The 17710-nt window shown below is 45.7% G+C and overlaps 1 protein-coding gene across 20 annotated transcripts in view; it reads right to left on the reverse strand.

Annotated features, from left to right (window-relative positions):
• LOC120789870 (NACHT, LRR and PYD domains-containing protein 12-like) overlaps nucleotides 1-17710 on the reverse strand; it is a 1168582-nt gene that overhangs the window by 657839 nt on the left and 493033 nt on the right. The window lies entirely within an intron of this gene.

A 17710-nucleotide genomic window follows, 5' to 3' on the forward strand; every position in this document is an offset into this window, starting at 1 on the left:
AATAACCATTAGTTACAGTCCTAGACTCAACATGAGCCAGATATGACAGCCAGATCCGGCTTGGTTTTAGAGGTGTGCTCTAAGACTCACAACTCGGATCAGCTCTGGCCCAGCGTCAGCACCAGGAACCTGGGCCGCTTCTGGTGCATCATGACAGTGAGTGTGTGAGCGAGATGGACAGAAAGGCTGGTGCGCACACACACACACACACACACACACACACACACACACACACACACACACACACACACACACACAGAGTGGAGGGTTTTTCCAGGTCTAAACATACAGACGATCAATGCCAGCTCCACTAATCCTCGGCTTAGCAGGTATGTAACACACACACACACACACACATAACACTATAAAAGCAGGTGATAGCTGCAGTGTGATAAGATGAGAAGGGAGTTTCCCACTGACACACAGTGACAGACACAGTTCTCTGTGTGTGTGTGTGCTCTTGTATCGTCGTTCGAGCCGATCTGAGTTTCAGATCTCGTCTGTGAGCACATTCTGTCCTGTCGTCACTTCTTCTCAGGGCTGTATGAAGGTTCAATAAACCCACAATAACTGACTCTGTCCAAATGTTCTCAGCAGGAACAAGCAGCGAACACAGCGCTGACATATCAACCATCTCTCAAGTCGACATGTTGTACTTGTCGTCAAGCAGCTGCCGACTCCCACATCATCGTTCATCTGTAGTGGTGTGTGTGTGTGTGTGTGTGTGTCCACCTGAAGAACGAATCTAAGTCCAATCATACAAACGTGTGACCTTGCTGAAGTTGAGCAACATGCTGAGGAAGGACGAGTTCTGCATCAGCTTCGTGGCCTCGGCCCACGAAGGTCGCGGACAAGGTCGCTCGGGGTCAGCGGTCACCGGGTCGATCTGAGAAAAACAAATAAAGGACTAAAAGTGAGATCCAGTTTGTCATGAAAGCCTCAATGAAACCACTTTCAGAAGGTAGGTGTTGGGGCGAGTCTGGGTCCGTCGCCGATCGTTCCCTTATTATCTTATATTTTTTAAACCAAACACGACTCGGTGACCTTCCTCTGGAACAGCAGCAGCACGGCGTCCATGATCCTCATGATGAGATGAGGAGGCTTCTGTAGCTTCCTCACTGTGGCGATGTCTGCTGGTTTAATGGTCTGGAGGGACAGGAGAGGAACGTTTATCTGGAGCCAGAGGAACCTGGAATCTCCCCTCATCACTGGGGACATATTCTTTGACATTAAGACTAAAAACCCAAACAAAGCAATCCCCCAGTAACGACCCATGTTACTGCACTTCGAACACCTTCTGCTGCTAAAAGAAGAGTTCAGCAGATTCCCACTTCTAGAAGATCCGTTATGAAGCAACAGCACAGAGGAGAAACGCATGTGTGTGGGTGAGACCTGCAGTGCAGCCTCAGCGGCCTCCAGTGCTGGTTTTGCGTCCTCAAGTTTAGACTCTGCTGCCGTTTTATCGGCTTCGATCTCGTCAACGATGAGCTGGGCTTTATCCTTCACCTTCTGCACCTGCTGCTTCACCTGCAGAAAGAGAGGGGATGAAAATTAACACTAAATGCTCCACTGTGTTCACCGGCCGGTCTCTAACTGTGTCTGTGTGAACCGGACAGTAGAGGTGCTGCAAATCCAAAAACTCAGAGATCAAATACACTAAGAGCTGCAGAGCTCCACTGTTGGCATAAAAATATAGATCAGTGCAGCCTTAAAACAGTGAAATGACTGAAACAGTGAAACAAGCTCCCATGTGAAAGACTTAAAAATAGCCGACCCCTCGTGGTAGTAGTCGAAATCATTCATTTTTCTCCCAACAGAAACTGTAATCAGAATAACTGGATTACGTGTCAGACCTTTTCAGCAGCCTGGGCTTTCGCCGTGACCTCCTGCAGGACTTTGTCTGCCCTGTGGGAGGCGACGGCGAGCTCCTGCTCCTTCGCCACCAGCTCCTCGGAGAGTTGAGACACCGACTGCTCCGCCTCCATCAGTTTACGCAGACCTGAGATTGAAGAGCAACGTACACTGCTGACAAACAGCACGCTCACCGTATTTAAAGAACTGTTCTACAACGGCAGGATTTCCCCCCGCACAATCCAGCCTGGACACTTTTGCCTTCAGACCTGGACATTTCACATGAGCTAGGTGGTTCCCAGCACATCCCCGACCTTACCTGTCTTCATGCGCTCGGCCAGTGTGCCGACGTGAGCCATCTTCTCGGCGTAGATGATCTTGTAGCTGTCGATGAAGGACAGGAAGGATTTTGGCGTCACGAACGTCTGACGGCGGAAACGCTCAAAGTACTCGGCGGATTTCTCTGCCACCAGGTCCTGGAGGGAGAGAGGTCGCGTGATCGCTCTGGTAAACGTGCTGATGACGCACAGCTTGTCACAATGTTAGCAATACCTGGAAGGTTCCCATGGTAACCACCACACTTTGCTTAACATCCTCCGAGCAGCAGAGGTCCTGGTACTGAGACAGGAAGTGATGCGATACAGCAACCAGGGCGTCCCGAGGCCAGCGCTGGAACCAGTCCACAGTGCAGCCCGATATCAGGCCTGGGAACTGTTCAGGTCAAAAGTGAAGGCTCACTCACTGATGAGGCTGAAGGTCAAAGGTCACTGACAAGGCTAACAGAAACTCATCTCATCTCATCTCACCACATCACTACATCATCTCATCTCTTTTCACCCCTGACATCTCATGATCGCCACAGAGTTACGGTCATTTCAGGAGTAGTAAGTACCCTCTTTCTGTTACTTCCCTCCACTGCAGCTCGGCAGAAACAATACGAGGGAATTCAACGCGTCAAGTGAAGATAAACACTTGACTCCTTTAAGCTTCGTACAAGCTTCAGGTCAACTTTGGAGCACATTTTTGCACAAAACGAGGATTGTGGATTTTGTCCTCCAATCGCTTACGTTAAAAGAGCATCAGGAGGGGATTTTTTTTAAAGGCCAGTATAAACCGGAGGAATGATTCCAGCACACAAAACCTACCTCAATGTTCATTCTGGCACCCGACTTGTTTTAAGACCGGTTTGAAAAACTGCGCACATTCCCTTTAACGATGATGCGTGATTTTTCCGACAAAACTGAATTAAAGACCATGTTTTCAGCGTGAAGCATGGTAAGTCGGATCTGATTATGAAATGCTCGAGTACACGTATGTGTTGATGTGACCTTACGTCATGAGTGACAAAGCTTTTTGATTGCGCCACAATGACCAAACGCCCGCCAGGTCTTCGCCTCACCTTTAAAGCACGCGTCCGAAACCTCTCCCCAACAGGCGAGAAGCAGAGGACGACATGGAGGTTGCTCCGCACTCGGGACAGGAAGAAGTCGTAGAGGTTTTCCGAGGTCGGGGGTCGGCGAGGGTGCTGCCGCTGCATGACGGGAATCAGATCCTGAGTGATGTCCTCCAGCTCGTCACGAGCAAACAGGTTGGACACTTCGCCGCTCGCCAGGACGTTGTTCATGTATTCTGAAGAGGAGAGGAGAAGTCGCAGCTAAATATTTTCATAGAATTACAGATTTCTGAGTAATTTCCTGATCACATTCATGTTCCCCAGAAGATGAACCCTTTAGATTCTGTCATACGGACATAGACAAGGTACAGCAGAGGGGATGTGCCAGTCTGGGGAGCAAATGTGATTCATTTGCTGATTTTTTTTGACAAGTGTGTGTCAAGATGGAGTGTTTCCCTTTACCCTTCTTACAATAATCTTCCCACAAATACAAAAGCGTCCTGGCTAAATTTAGACAGTCGGGTACCCAGGAAGGCTTCGTCTTTAATGTCGTTGTCGGTGAAGAGGAACGTGACTCCTTTTCCCTGCTGACCGGCGATACGATACAGAGCCTTCAGATCCTCCAGCAGGTTACCGCTGCTGTACGATCTGCGGGGCACACACACACACACACACACACACACACACACACACACACACCAACAACCAGAGTGGATGTTTGTACGGAAGACCTGAAAACGACATCAACTTTTAATTCACCCCTGACGTTTTAATTATCTAAAGATTTTAGACTTTTCTCCGCTGCCACTATAACTGCTTCCAGTGACGCGGTTCCTGGGTTCCACGGAGGAGACACATCTTTTCAGCGGCTGATCCTGAACATGCTTTAGTTGCATGTTGTTTCCCATCTCGCTCTCCCGTCACGACCTGTCATCTCTCTACCGTGTCTTATTAAAAGAGCAACTGTCACACCAGGCTGAACAGCGGCGTTTTGCTGCTGGTCCGCTTCGCCTCTGGGTTTGGTCACATGTATGCGCGGTAACGCCTGTAACCACACCCCACAGTGATGTCACGGTGTCATGGAGTACACCTGTACGTCGCGGCAGCAAGGTGAACTGGCTGGAGGTCAGCAAAAACAAAGAAGCAATATATACTACAACAGTACTGTCAACCAATTGGTCAGTTAAACTTACCACAACTGGCAGTACTTTCAATTAGATTTATACTGTGACTTTTGCAATATTACATAAGGCACTTGTGAGGCTGTACATGCTGCAGGATGACAGTGAGACCTTCGTAATTTGTACTTAGCATGTTTGGAAGTTCCAGGGCGACGAGCATTTCTTGTTTTGTTGGCTGAGTTGCTTAATGGCTCAACGAAATTCATAAACACGACAAAACAGTAAATAGATTTAGCGCGTTTGAGTCGTGTGTCGTGTTTCAGACCTGGTCAGTGTGATCTGGAAGGTTTGGTATCCTGCGATGAACGACGCCAGCCTCGTCAGGCTCTGCTTTCCCGACCCCCCGACCCCGACCAGCAGGGCGTTCCCCTGCGGCGTCCGCAGGATCCGCGAGATCCGCATCAGGTGGGCCATTGCGTCCTGCCATCGGACCAAACAGAGGGGGGCCATTAACCAACAGAAATACACCGAGGGCGGACAGATGATAATATATAACCAGAGAAATGTTTCCAGTACAGTAGCTCCGCGTTTGCTGGTAAGTGGTTTAAGTGTGAACTTCATTCATGTTGTTTAAATCCATTGTTTGACCAGTTTATCATCAGGTGGCTGAGATATCTGCCCAGACAGGAGGTGTTCACAACCAACTGCTGACAAGCTGCTGCGATAAAAACTGAGTTTTTAGGATCAGTTTTTAATATTACTGAGAGGAAAAAGGTCAAATTGGACTCCACCTCCAACATGGCCGCTGGCTGAAGGGGATCAGTCTGACAGAAATCATCTTTACCTTGAAGAAGACCAGGTCCATGGCTCCGCCTCTCACCGCCTCACTGCACTGCTGCTGGAAAACAGACAGCCGCTCCGCCAGAATGTCCAGCGACGGGATTGGCTCGTATACCTGTCAATCATATCCATCGTACACCTGTCAACCACGTCTACCATATGACATGATAAAGCACTAGAGGCGCATGGTTCGGTTCTGGAAACCTTAGGAGCTTCCGGCTCGGTGTCTTCTGGTTCGTCCCCCGCCCCCTCCGGAGCTTCACGCAGGAAGTCCACGAAGCAGCCGTCCCACTGAGCATGCTCAGTCAGAGCTCTCCCATGATCCTCCACTGTGATCTGAGTGAGAGGAGGGTTACATGAAAAGGTAAGTACCTGTGCCCAAGTTACAGAGTGTCTACGCGCTCTACCTACGCGTGTTGACACTGTAACAGTAGAGGTAGATGAAAACCACACACACCTTCTCCATGAGGCAGTTGAAGGTGTGCGTGTCGCTGCCGTCGACGAATCGGTCGGCGATCACTCTGCTGCACTCGTGATGGAAGAGAGCGGAGAGGAGCTCCGAGCTCTGACACACTTCGGACTTCACCGTCAGGATCCCCTGAAACGCAGCGCAAGGCAACACGACACGACAAACTGTGACGTGTCTAATAACTCACACGGTTTCAACGTAAAACATATAACTCTGACTTGTAAAAATACTCCATTACCAGCAAAAATCTTGCATCCCAAACTTTACAAGTATTAGCGGGATATTTTACAGAAACAGAGGTGATCGTTATGCAGAGCGAAGATGGTAACGATCATTCTGTTGACCTGTAAACATTAACGTGTTGCGTCTGACTGCTGCATTATACTGTTGGAAATGTTTCAGCACAAGAAACACGACTATTACTATTGCTATACTAGTAAAATGGAGAGATGCTGCCCCGCCAGTGACTCCAGATAAATGTGATGGGGTCAAAAGGTTATTATTCATTTCTGAAGTTTAGTTGATGAAATGTAGAAGAACTCCTGAACTGTTGGAAAAAAAAGGGGGAAAATAAAGAAAAGAAAAAGAAAAACTCACATTTTTTTACCCATTCGACTTCATTCAGGGTTAAAAAGTGAAAAGAAAACAACATGCTGCTGTGTTTTCTACCTGCCAGATTCTGCTGAGGTCCCTCAGGTTGAAAATGTAGTGAAACTTGGCAGGAGACGGTAACATCTGAGGAAACACACAGGAGAGAAGATTTGTTAAAAACGGATAAGTAAAAAAAAGAAAACAAGCCAAAGCATGCAAATCAAAGGTGTGTCACACCCTAAACCAACTTTTCTGTCACGGACAAGAACTTTCTGTTACGGAGGCTCCTGAGGGTCAAATTGTAGAAAAACAACTGATATGGAAATGAGCGCACACAGGTCATTAAAACAAGTAGAAGGAAGAAGTAAGTGGTTCTCGGTAAATGGTCCTTCTGGGACATACGCAGATCCGGCCTTCAGAATAAAGGCAGGAAATTATAATTCTGTGTAGTTAAGTAGTTAAAGTATAGTTTTTAGGGATTTACTGCAGTATTTAATCATCAAAACTGCTAAATAAAAGCACAGACTACAAACTGGTGTCTATAATATCCTATATGCCACATTCTAATAATAAACTATATATACATATATATATATATATAAAATACTCTCCAGACTTGTGCTAACTTGTGTTTTTAGTCTGTTATGTGCAGCATACAGGACACGTTACAGGTATTCTTGTTATTTGATGGACACCTATACATGTATAACAAATTATATTACTTAAAAACCTTTGAACCCCCCTCTCATTTTACTCTCACAGTCAGAAACCCACATTGGGAGCTTTGAGTCTATAAAATTTCAGAAAAAGCTAAGAATCATGTAAAAAGTGGATTTTGAATTTTGTCATTTTTTCTGCCATTATTCATAAATGTGGGAAAAAAGGACTTTTTTTGATCAAAAGTAATACACGCAAGGTCAAAACCTGGTACGTGGCTGGACGCGACCTTTATCTCTCTGCTTCTTTCCTGCTCCCTCTGCTCACATTCACATTAATTTAATGCATCTGAATTCCCAACAAAGCTGTTCTCATTTACATGTTTGTCTGACGACTGAACGAATATGAAGCAGTGACTGAAACGTGGCCCCTTGAGACGACATGTTAACCAGCAGTCACTTCCGAGACGTTTCCGAGCTGCTGCTCTGCTGCTGATATCCTGGTTTTATTATGACAGAATCACCAGACACATGAGTTAAAGACGACGGCTGAGCTGTGATTTCAGGTACATTTACCTGTAAAATGATCAGTCAGAGAGAAAGTTAGAAGCCCATTCATGTCTGTGTCACCTGACGTGTGGTCGGTTGAATGAGACGCATAGTGAGGTTTATCTGGAGGGAAAGCCTGACTTTGTGCTCGTGGGGCAACACTGGCGAGACTCTTCTACGGAAAGTAGCGAGGTTTTGTCCAGGAAGTTGCTAGATTCGTCGCTTGGTGCTTTTTTTGAAGAAAAGTTGTAATTTAACTTCATCCCTCAGTCAGTCAGGGACAATCGCGTTTATAGGGCTGGCCCCGCTTTTGTGGTCCAGCCAAAAAAAACAAAAACAAAAACAAAACAAAAAAAAATAAAATCAAAAATAAGAACAAGTTAAAAGAAAAACCAAAAGTATAAAAACTATTCTGAGGATGAGGAAATTAGGCAGAAGATATGAGCATGTAACATGAAGAATGAATATTTTACCTTTGCCTTCACGGCCTGCCACACCCGTCTGCTGGTGGGTACGAGGGCAGCAGCGAGGTTGCAGACCTCAGCGGGGAAGCCTCTCTCTGGGCAGAAGTATCCCTGAGCCACGGTGCCAAAGATCTTATCGATGGAGGAGTTGGAGGGCAGGGTGCAGTTAAAGATGGAGAACTGCCTCTTCAGACGCTGAGGGATGTCGCTTCGACCACCGCCAGGGTGGATCATGGCCGCCACAAGCTATGGAAAGTTATTACAAGCGTCGCTCAGCATGTGCAGTGATACTAAACAGTAGCAGAATTTAAAAAAAAATCTGCTGGGAACTCTTCTAACCAAAGAAATACAAACGTGTCAGGTGTGCAAAAGGATTCTGAAGGCTAAAATCATTGGAGGAGTCACAGAATGAAATGTGTGGTGGTACTGCATGTTTTTAACCATCAGTCATCAGGCAGACATTGGTTTCACTTGCTTCTATTAAAATCAAACTGCAGAGACTTGCAGCTCGCTGCAGGGAGACAATCAATGATAGTCACTGTTTAGTCGGCTTTATTTTGAAGGTAAAGTTAAGGGGTCACTCAGAGCTTCTTCTTGGCATTGTGTTGAATGAACCTCCAGATTAGTCCAAGATTAGAGGAAGGCCTCTAAACAGAAAGACGGCCTCTTGGTCTCCGTAGTGCATTACCAGGAGAAGATAACTTCAGCTGGGCTGAAAAAACAAAGCATCTGCAAGCACATTACCTTCACTGAAACAAACTGAAACCGATCACTGCCTGGAGGGAATGAATCCTGATCCGACGCCAAAGACCATCTCGTTACCGGCTCCCCCTCGTATACACCTGTTTTATCATGTGACCAAAGTTCCACACTTGGATATGATAAAAGATGGTAAGTGAACCTTTTAGTTAAGATGACTGTGCCATGTTCAGTCTAAAAACTGATGCTGTGATTTGGAAACTGCTCAGCAGGACTGAAGTAGGGATGATTTATAGCTGAAGGGTTGAAACGAGTGATAACAAAACAAAAGAAAAGAACAGATGTGTCTTCAGACAGTACCTTGCCCCCATACTGAGCTTGTTACCTGAACGTCGACCACCGTGACGAACTCCCCTGGACGATCTAAACTGTAGAAACCTCCCTGCTCCATCAGCTGACGCACAATCTCATTGGTTACCTGAGGGAGGCGAGGGGTAGGGGGGAAACAGAGCTCAGTTATGTGATTGGTTGGGTGGAGGAGTAATTAGTACAAAAAAAAAAAACCCCAAAGTGATCTAAGGAGTTCAAAAACACACTGGTTATTCGTGTGAATCTGAGGGAATGCGAGAGCAAATAAGTTTTTGTTAAAACAAATGTTAAATACATTTCTAAAGAAAGTACATTAATAATTTAATTGGTAATGTGGAAGTGTAACCAATTTTATCTATAATCTTATTCAACGTGTTCAGTTATCTGAGTAATAGACAAGAGAATAAGACCAGATTCTATTTTTTCTAACAATTGAAACAAAACAAAAAAAACAGACCAGGAAGAAAACCGATTCGCTTTTTGTTATCTTAAACAATTTTTTGTAAAACTTAATGATCAGAAAAAAAATTTAGATACAGAAAAACTAGTTGACCAATCAGAGCGTCTGAAGCCGACCTGGTCTCCCCAGCCATTAATAGCGGGCATGTTGATGTCGTCTATGAAGACGGTCATCCTGCGTCCGGCCGGCGGCCCGTAGGTGGCGCCCATTCGCTTATCGATGTAACCCTCGATGGTTCTCTGGAACATGCTGGGCAGTGTGGCCGAGGAGAAGCTGACCGTTTTACTGAGGTGGAGCTCCGGGTCGAGCTTACTGGTGTAGCCCTCCAGGGGGAGCCAGAGAGAAACACAACGCGTAGCATTAGCAGTAGCTAGCTGAGAGTAAGAGCTAGTGGCAAACACCACAGCTGAATGTTAACCTGCAGTTTCTCTAATGGCCAGTAAGGGCTGGCCTCCGATAGCGAGTTCTGTTTTTGCCTTGACCGACACTTTTCGCTCATTTGTGCAATTAAAAGCATTATTACACCACCATCTACCAAGTGTTATTAAGCTCGTTAATGCTGTTATTACATTAAATTGTCAATGAAACGGCATTTTTAAAGCATGTTGCCCACTCAGCGTTAGCTCTGTCTCACTTTAATCATGACAGTCTTGGCGGTTCCCTGCTCTCCAATCAGCAGCACAGCCTTCCTCTGCTTCATGATGGTCTGCATCAAGAAGTCCGTCCTCACGTTGTCCACGTTGGGAACCAGGATGGAGGAGTAGTCAGGGACGTGGTCTTTGGGGTAGACATACTCTGGGACCTGGATGGTGACAGTAGTGAATACAGAAGGGACAGAAGTGTACATGAGGTGAATTTGTATTTCAGTTTTCACACTTGGAAAAGGAGTTCACGTGGTTAAGTACTGAGTCACGTCAAAGTGTCCTGGACCTGGGTTTGGAGGAAACACATTCTTAAATGTATATTTAGGATGAGGGAACAGTTTTGTGTCCACGGACCTTGTTTGCCCAGTGTTCCCACTGTCCCTGCTCATTGACGGTGAACTCAAATATGGTCTGGTCATCCTGAGCGTGTGGCAGGTCCAGAGATGAGCTGTGGCCCTTCAAACAGAAAACCATATAAACAAGACTCTTTACCCTGACTCTTTTACCCCCCCCCCCCAAATCCTCTGTGGAACATGAACATCCACAGAAATCTGGACAGAATTTGTGGAGATACCTCAACCTCGCCTGGACCGAACAAAGAGAAGAGCGTCACCTATCAAAAGAGAGACTAAAAGATCCAGACACCTTTAGGAAGGCCTCCATCTTGGCTCTGTCATCCAGCTCCAGCAGCGCACCGAGAGACCACATGGCAGCAAACACAAACAGTCGACCCACATCACCATGGCAACGCTGTTTCTCCTCTGCTGCTGGGAGCAAGCCCTGAACACACAAATGTGAAAAATACCAACATGAAGACATCAGGAGGACTGGGTACGGAAGAGAAGACAACAAGAATCCAAGAAGAAAAATGTGCTCATTTCAGAAAATCCCGTTCAGATTCGATCTTTCCATAGACCTAGATTTGGTTGGAAGGTTTTGTTGACATCTATATGTAGCCAGATTACAGGTAAACATGAATCCAGCAGCATTTCAGTGACTCTGTTTTAACCCTGGAAATGTCTTTTCACCCTCCAAAAAACAGATTCTGTGTTCACCGTTCTTTCCTAAAGACCTCACCAGGAGGTCACAGCAACAAAAACGAGAGAAGTATCTACTGTATTTCACTTAAGTATTTATTGTGTTTTACTGGTGTGTCCTACCTGCAGCAGGTCAATAGTCTGTCTGATGTACATGCACTCCAGCACCTGCATCTTAGGAGACACAGCAGTGAAGACAAAATCCAACAGGTCCTGTAAGTGAACAGAAAAATACATCAACGCTACTTTCTTTTCTTTCCCTGCTTACAACTGCTTTACCACACAAAATTAAACCTGCAATTGACATGAACTTGACGTGAACGAGGAATGGTGTCTGAGTCCACCTGATGAATCTAAGTCCAGTACTCCCTCTCTTTTAGCTCTGGTTCTGGTCTCCACCGGCTCCTGAGGGAAACCTCTGGCTCTTTAGCTGCTAAATGGTCCACTATGTTCACCAGCTGGTCTCTGACTGAGTCTGTCTGCTGTTTGCTGCTGAGCAGGTAGCGGACGGTGGTTTTTTTACCGCTGTTTCTCCGAAAACGACGCTATGAGAGCGGTGAGAGTGAACCGGGGCACTAAAGCAGATAAACAATGAGCTGAGACTCACTGTAAAACTCCGTAAAGCCGAGGGGAGCTGCAGGCTCAGCTGATATTTATCTGTATGTTATCTGTATCTAAAATATTAAAGCTAAAAACAATAAGTTAAGAAAGGTAAAAAAAAAAACAACATTGTAATTATCTCTCGGCAGCAAGTTTCAAGTGTTTGCAAGTTGATTTTCATAGAGCGAACAGAAATGGTTGGCAGCCTGGAAGGAACACTGATGAGGATTTGAAAAATGGTCATGGTCCTCTCTTCATTCTCTCTCTTCATCCACACCTGGTAGCAGCAGTCGAAACAGAGTTTGAGGGTCTTGGCCTGCTCTTCTGGTAGTTTCTGTAACCAGGCCTGCAGGATGGGGCTCCAGCCGAGCACAGAGGAGCTCATAAACACCATCCCGTTCCTGGACACCGTAGCCGGGGAGGCGTTGTCGATGTTGTGGGGCTCAAAGACAATCTGGAGGCAGAAAACGAAGGACTTTGTTCGTCTTCACTTTATAACATCTATATGATTCAGTTTAGTCTTTTCCTTTCCAAATCTCCTCTGGCCTGTGATCACAATTATGCTTTCCGATTGAATTAAACTCCTGGTGTTTTGAGGACTAAAGTCCTCAAAACACTAGATTCTGATTGGCTGACAGCAGATGTCCCTCTGACTCGAATAAGGCAAAACTGCTCACTGAAGCATGACAGACAGAGATATGTGATGTCACCTTGCAGCAAGGAGCCATGGGGATTCGGTCTCCGTTTGCCAGAGTCAGAGTTTTGTTGTCGTCCAGAACTGAGTTCAGATTCTCGATCCAGATGGCGTCTACTGGACCATCCAGCACAATCCAGATGTATTCCCCCTGAAACACACAAATGCAGGCGTAAACACGTATAATGTATATGAATTTTTGCATGTATATATCCATACATATCATGCTGTAGAGGTGTCCATCAACCTTCTTGGCCTTGAGAGTCTTCCTCCACAGGGTGGAGAAGACCCCGTCGGTCCAGTCGTTGGTGGTAACGTCTAGCGTGCCGAACATCTGCGAGGCCGTGATCGCTTTGGGGTTCATCCTCATCTCGCGGTGGTGGGAGCCGCACTCTGACATGGCCTTCATCAGGGTGTGGATGCAGGCTGTTTTCCCGGCGCCACTGGGACCCAACGTCATCATACCTGCGACAGCACAAAACAGCTGTAATCATTTCTATACTGACGACATTAAATGATGCTGCTCAAATAAACAGTGTTGCTTTATTTTACTGTTCATTAACTTCATAATAATTTTCTATTTTGTTTTTGGAAATAATGATATAATCTAGTATTAAATGTAGGGAAAGTAGAGACAAAAGGTCTGAGACAGTTTTATTGGAGTGAAGATATCTGAGTTTTTAAGCATTTGTTGATTTTTACGAGGTTGATTTTTGATGAACAGGCCCAGCATACACCTGATACTAAATCTTATCACAATTCTAAACCAGGTCATTGACTTTGACCCGAATATAAACACCAGACCTGCAAGGACAATTGAATCCAAAGGTTTAGTCAAGGTCCACTCGCAGATTTTTAATTGATACTACAGGTTCTGTTTCTCCTGATTTGTTTAGGACAATTCCAAACACAAATCTGTATGAAACTGGGCGTCTAGTGGTGAAAAGCAGGTACTGCAAGCCATCTGAAATGGCGGGTCTTTGGCACCGTGTGATGTGGGAGTACAACAGATGATGAAATCACCTGACGCCAGTGCCGGATGTACAGTTCAGTACCAGCTTTTCACCAAAAGATGTCAGGCTTCACACAGATTTAGGTCCTTTATAACTCTGCCACACTACACGCAGACTAATAATCCTCTGAGAGGCTTCTGCTTTCACTGTCCAGTTTTTTCTTCCCTAATTATGCAATGTTGTTTGTCCCCCCCAACGCTTTCAAGCTGCGTCTGTGATGTTCTATACCATGTCGGACTTTCTGTGTCTCGTAGAGCTGAACCAGTTTGAGGATCCAGGGGGGGTGAGGGATCAGACCGGCCTGCTGAGCCTGACTAAAGATGGACGACTCCAAGTCTGGATACCCTGCCTTATCCAGAACTACAGAGAAGGATGGAGCAGGAGGATGAAAAAACACTGATATTTAGAAATTTAATTATATAAAGCTCATAAAACCTTCCTTGTGACCTCAAAATGAACAAAAACATAACATCAGCTACAGAGTAAAGCAATTACTTCATGGTTAAACCCAAATATGTCCTTGGAAATGTTCATGTGTTTGTCACCACATGCAGAACCACTGATTAGAAAACCCTAACACATAGTTTGGATCAGCAGAGGGATGTTCTGGATTACATACAGTAGGATGACTGTGTTAGAGAGACACAGAGACCTACCGATACCAGGAAACAGATCATCGATCAGACTCATAAACAGAGGCTCATCCTCATCCACCTACAGAGAGAGACAGAGGGAATCCACGTTACTGCTGTGAAAATGTTGTAGAATAATTTCTTCACCGATGAGATTAGTAACAAACACACCACTTTAAAGATCTGTACCACACACACACACACACACACACACCAGTTTGGAGAGGTTCATGTCTCTCAGGACCCTCATCACCACGGTCTTCTCTGGTTCTGACGGGTTCGATCTCTTCACGGCTCCCAGCGTCCTCAAAACCGACAAAATGTTTCTCAGACCAAAATCATAATGGACCTGGGGTAAAGACATAACTAATGTCATGCGGTCAAATGTATAAACAATACAAATAAACAGAAAAGAAAAAGAAGAAGAAGACCATATCGCGAGTATTAGTCTCCCCACCTGTTTGGACAGCTGCTCCTCACACAGTTTGTAGAGGGTGTAGAACTTTCTGCTGAGAACCTGGTTGTCACGAAAACCTGCACTGGCCAGTTTGACCCTCATGATGATGGCCCGGTCTGGGACCATCATGGCTACCGTGCGGAATTGAATCTTCAGGTTCTCGGGCAGCTCCTGGCGACCGGCGTAACCGGGGTTCTGGAGGACCAAGAAGTTGGCTCTGAGGTAGTTCAGTTCTAGGCCTCTGACTAGTTCTAAAATTGATCAGTTCTAGATCTCTCTGACTGGTTCTCTGGTAGTCCTGTTCTGCTACTGAGGTACATCACTTCTAGAACTCTGGTTCTGAGGTAACTCATTTATTTCCATTTATTGATGGAGTATTTTGGTCAGTTCTGACCTGGTTTAGCCCTAGAACTCTTTGGTTTATGTCTTTAGAAATGTATTTCTTCAGGAGTTCTCTTATCTACAGATGCTTTTTAATTCAGGAGTCTTTTGGGAACTTCAACCGCTAATTCTGTGGCTATTCAGCTAGAGGTTATTTTTAAGAAATCTGTTTTAAGTGCTAGAAATTTGGTTCTAAAACTGATCAGACCGGTGCTAATTTATCCTCGCTTTGCAGCCAAGAAGACAAAATCCATGTTCTGCTATATTTCTGCAGCTCAGAACATTTAAACACTGACAGGTTCTGTATTTATTTTGTGAATGAATAACAGCAATAAAAACTCCATTTGTCAGCCTTAGACCCTCCTGTACGGTGCTTCATTAGGTCAGAGCTCGGTTACCATGGTGAGGAAGATGCCAAACTCAGGGTCCATGTCAACCACGTCTCCGTCTGTGAAGACAAACTGTTTCTTCTTGTTCTTCTTACACTGCAGGACAATGTAGATTTGCTGGGCAGCGACGGACAGGACCGGCAGCTCGATGCGGTTAAACTCATCAAAGCAGCCCCAGGCTCCAGACTGGGCCAGACCTGCAGAGACACACAACAACAAACTGGTGGAACTTTGCAAGACTGCCCATATCCTAGTTGGTCCTTTGGTGTTTCTGATGCTGGTTTGGGCACCACTTGTAGCTTGTTAACTGTAATTTTTGGATCTTCCTATGGTTTACAAGCTCTCGGTTACTACATGACCTTCTTAATGCCGATGTTGAGACCGATAGGTATAGCTGCCGTAAACAAGAGAGATCTTGTGTAGAAAAGAAGAAGACAAGCAATCTACGTGGATTTTGGTCTTGGTATGGAGCCTATGTAAGCTGATTGTAAGGTGCTATCTGTTTTTGTGAGGAATGTCAATGCTTGGATCTCTTCCTCCCCCTATTTGGGTTGGTCACAACCCTCTGGACCAATAAAAATTTGTATTTCTAATTCAAAAGATGTTGCTTGAGGTGGATCCATTAGCAGTTACTGAATGCAGAGGGTAGAAAGCAGGTTTCCAGTAACTGCTCACACACGACTGCACTAGAGTAGCTACACACACAGTCACACACCTTTGTAAATGCGTCCCAGTCCTCTGTAGTCCATCTGGTCCGAACAGTTGAAAACCACCACATATTTCCCCAGACAGCGACCCATGTCTTTAGTGGTCTCTGTCTTCCCTGGCAACACACACACTGATTGGAGCAACATGTCACAAAGTCAGTACAAGAATATCTCACTGAGTTACCACCAGAGACATGTACTGTGTTACCTGTTCCTGCTGGACCAGCTGGGGCTCCGCCCATACTCATCCCCAGAGCCTGGGCCAGAGTGATGTAACACCTGGACAGATGTTCAAGAGTATTAACCTATCTGCCGTTGGCCGGACAATGAAAGCATCGTTTTAATAATCGTGTCACCCAGCAGTCGGCGGGTTCCGTGCATGTGTCCGGTGCCCGGTGCGTACCTGTCAGTCAGAGGGGTGATGACCAGTCTCTCTGTACAGCCCAGGTACTCGTTGCAGTAGCTGAACTCGACATCTGTGATTTGGATGACACATCTGTCCGTCTCTTCCAGGAAGTAAAATCTCGACTGTTTTTGCCACTCAAAGTCCGCTGCAGAGCGCACGTTCAGATGCACCTGACGGAGATAATATTACAGAATACTATTAGCCACTCGGATCAATATTAAACAATGTATTTGTCCGTCCCTCTGTCCACCCACCAGCTCGTCGAAGATGTCTCTCTGGTGGACGTGGATGGTGATGAGCGTCTCATACTTGGTCCTATCGTTCCTGCTCAGCTCCCTGGTCGTCATGTCAATCAGTTCGTTGAGGAGGTCCAGGAACTTCTGATTGGTTGTCTGCATGATCTGCCACCAATCAGATAGGGGACAGTGAGGGGAGAGGATCTGATAAAGTCAAACTTCCCCTCTGTTACTTTTTTAAAAATAAACAGCACCTTCTTGTCAGCCTTGCTGAGGACGAGCGCGTCTTCTGCGTCTCTGGTCCAGATCATCTGGATTCCCAGCAGGCCGACTTGAGCTGGAAATGCTGACTGGAACTCCAGCAGCTTCAAGCCTGGGTCACTGATGGCCAGGTAGGCCTGACGAACGATAGCATGGACGGTCCGCCGCATCCCGGCTAGCAGCTGTCCTAACCACACTTCCACGTTCCCCTGGAGCAGGCAAGACTTCATGAGTCAAAGATATAATCCATACTTATGTCGCACATTCGCATGCTTTTTGTGGAAAAAATAATAAAGCAGTGTTATTGTCTTCGAATCCAGTCAAACGTTGTGAGAAACAGCAGCTGCTATTATTTTGCATGCAAAACAGCAAAATTTTCTGAATAGGAGACAATAAGGGTAGATACGACTAAACGTTGTCCTTCATAAAATCTGAGAGACAAAAAAACAGTATCAGTGCTCAGCCAACAAGTGTTTAGGATATCATGTTTCTTAAGGTGGATTTATACCTGATGCAGGGGTTCAACAACAGTCTCTCCGTAGATATCAACGGCGTAGGTTTGGATTTATAGTTCAGCATCGGATTTCACTCAATGACATCAGCCCCACAACACTATACAGATGTAGTGCGACCAGGTCGTATCGTGTTTTAATTACATTACCCACAGTGAGTCGGTTCACAATCTTTCATTCACAGGCTGATAAACAACAACAGTCAGCTACAATGTAGCTGTAGAGCTGGAGTTTCATCCAGATAACTTATAGGACTGGAAGGAAGCTACTGCTAGAAAC

Source organism: Xiphias gladius, chromosome 5 (assembly GCF_016859285.1).
Source record: "Xiphias gladius isolate SHS-SW01 ecotype Sanya breed wild chromosome 5, ASM1685928v1, whole genome shotgun sequence".
NCBI classification, from domain to species: domain Eukaryota; kingdom Metazoa; phylum Chordata; class Actinopteri; order Istiophoriformes; family Xiphiidae; genus Xiphias; species Xiphias gladius.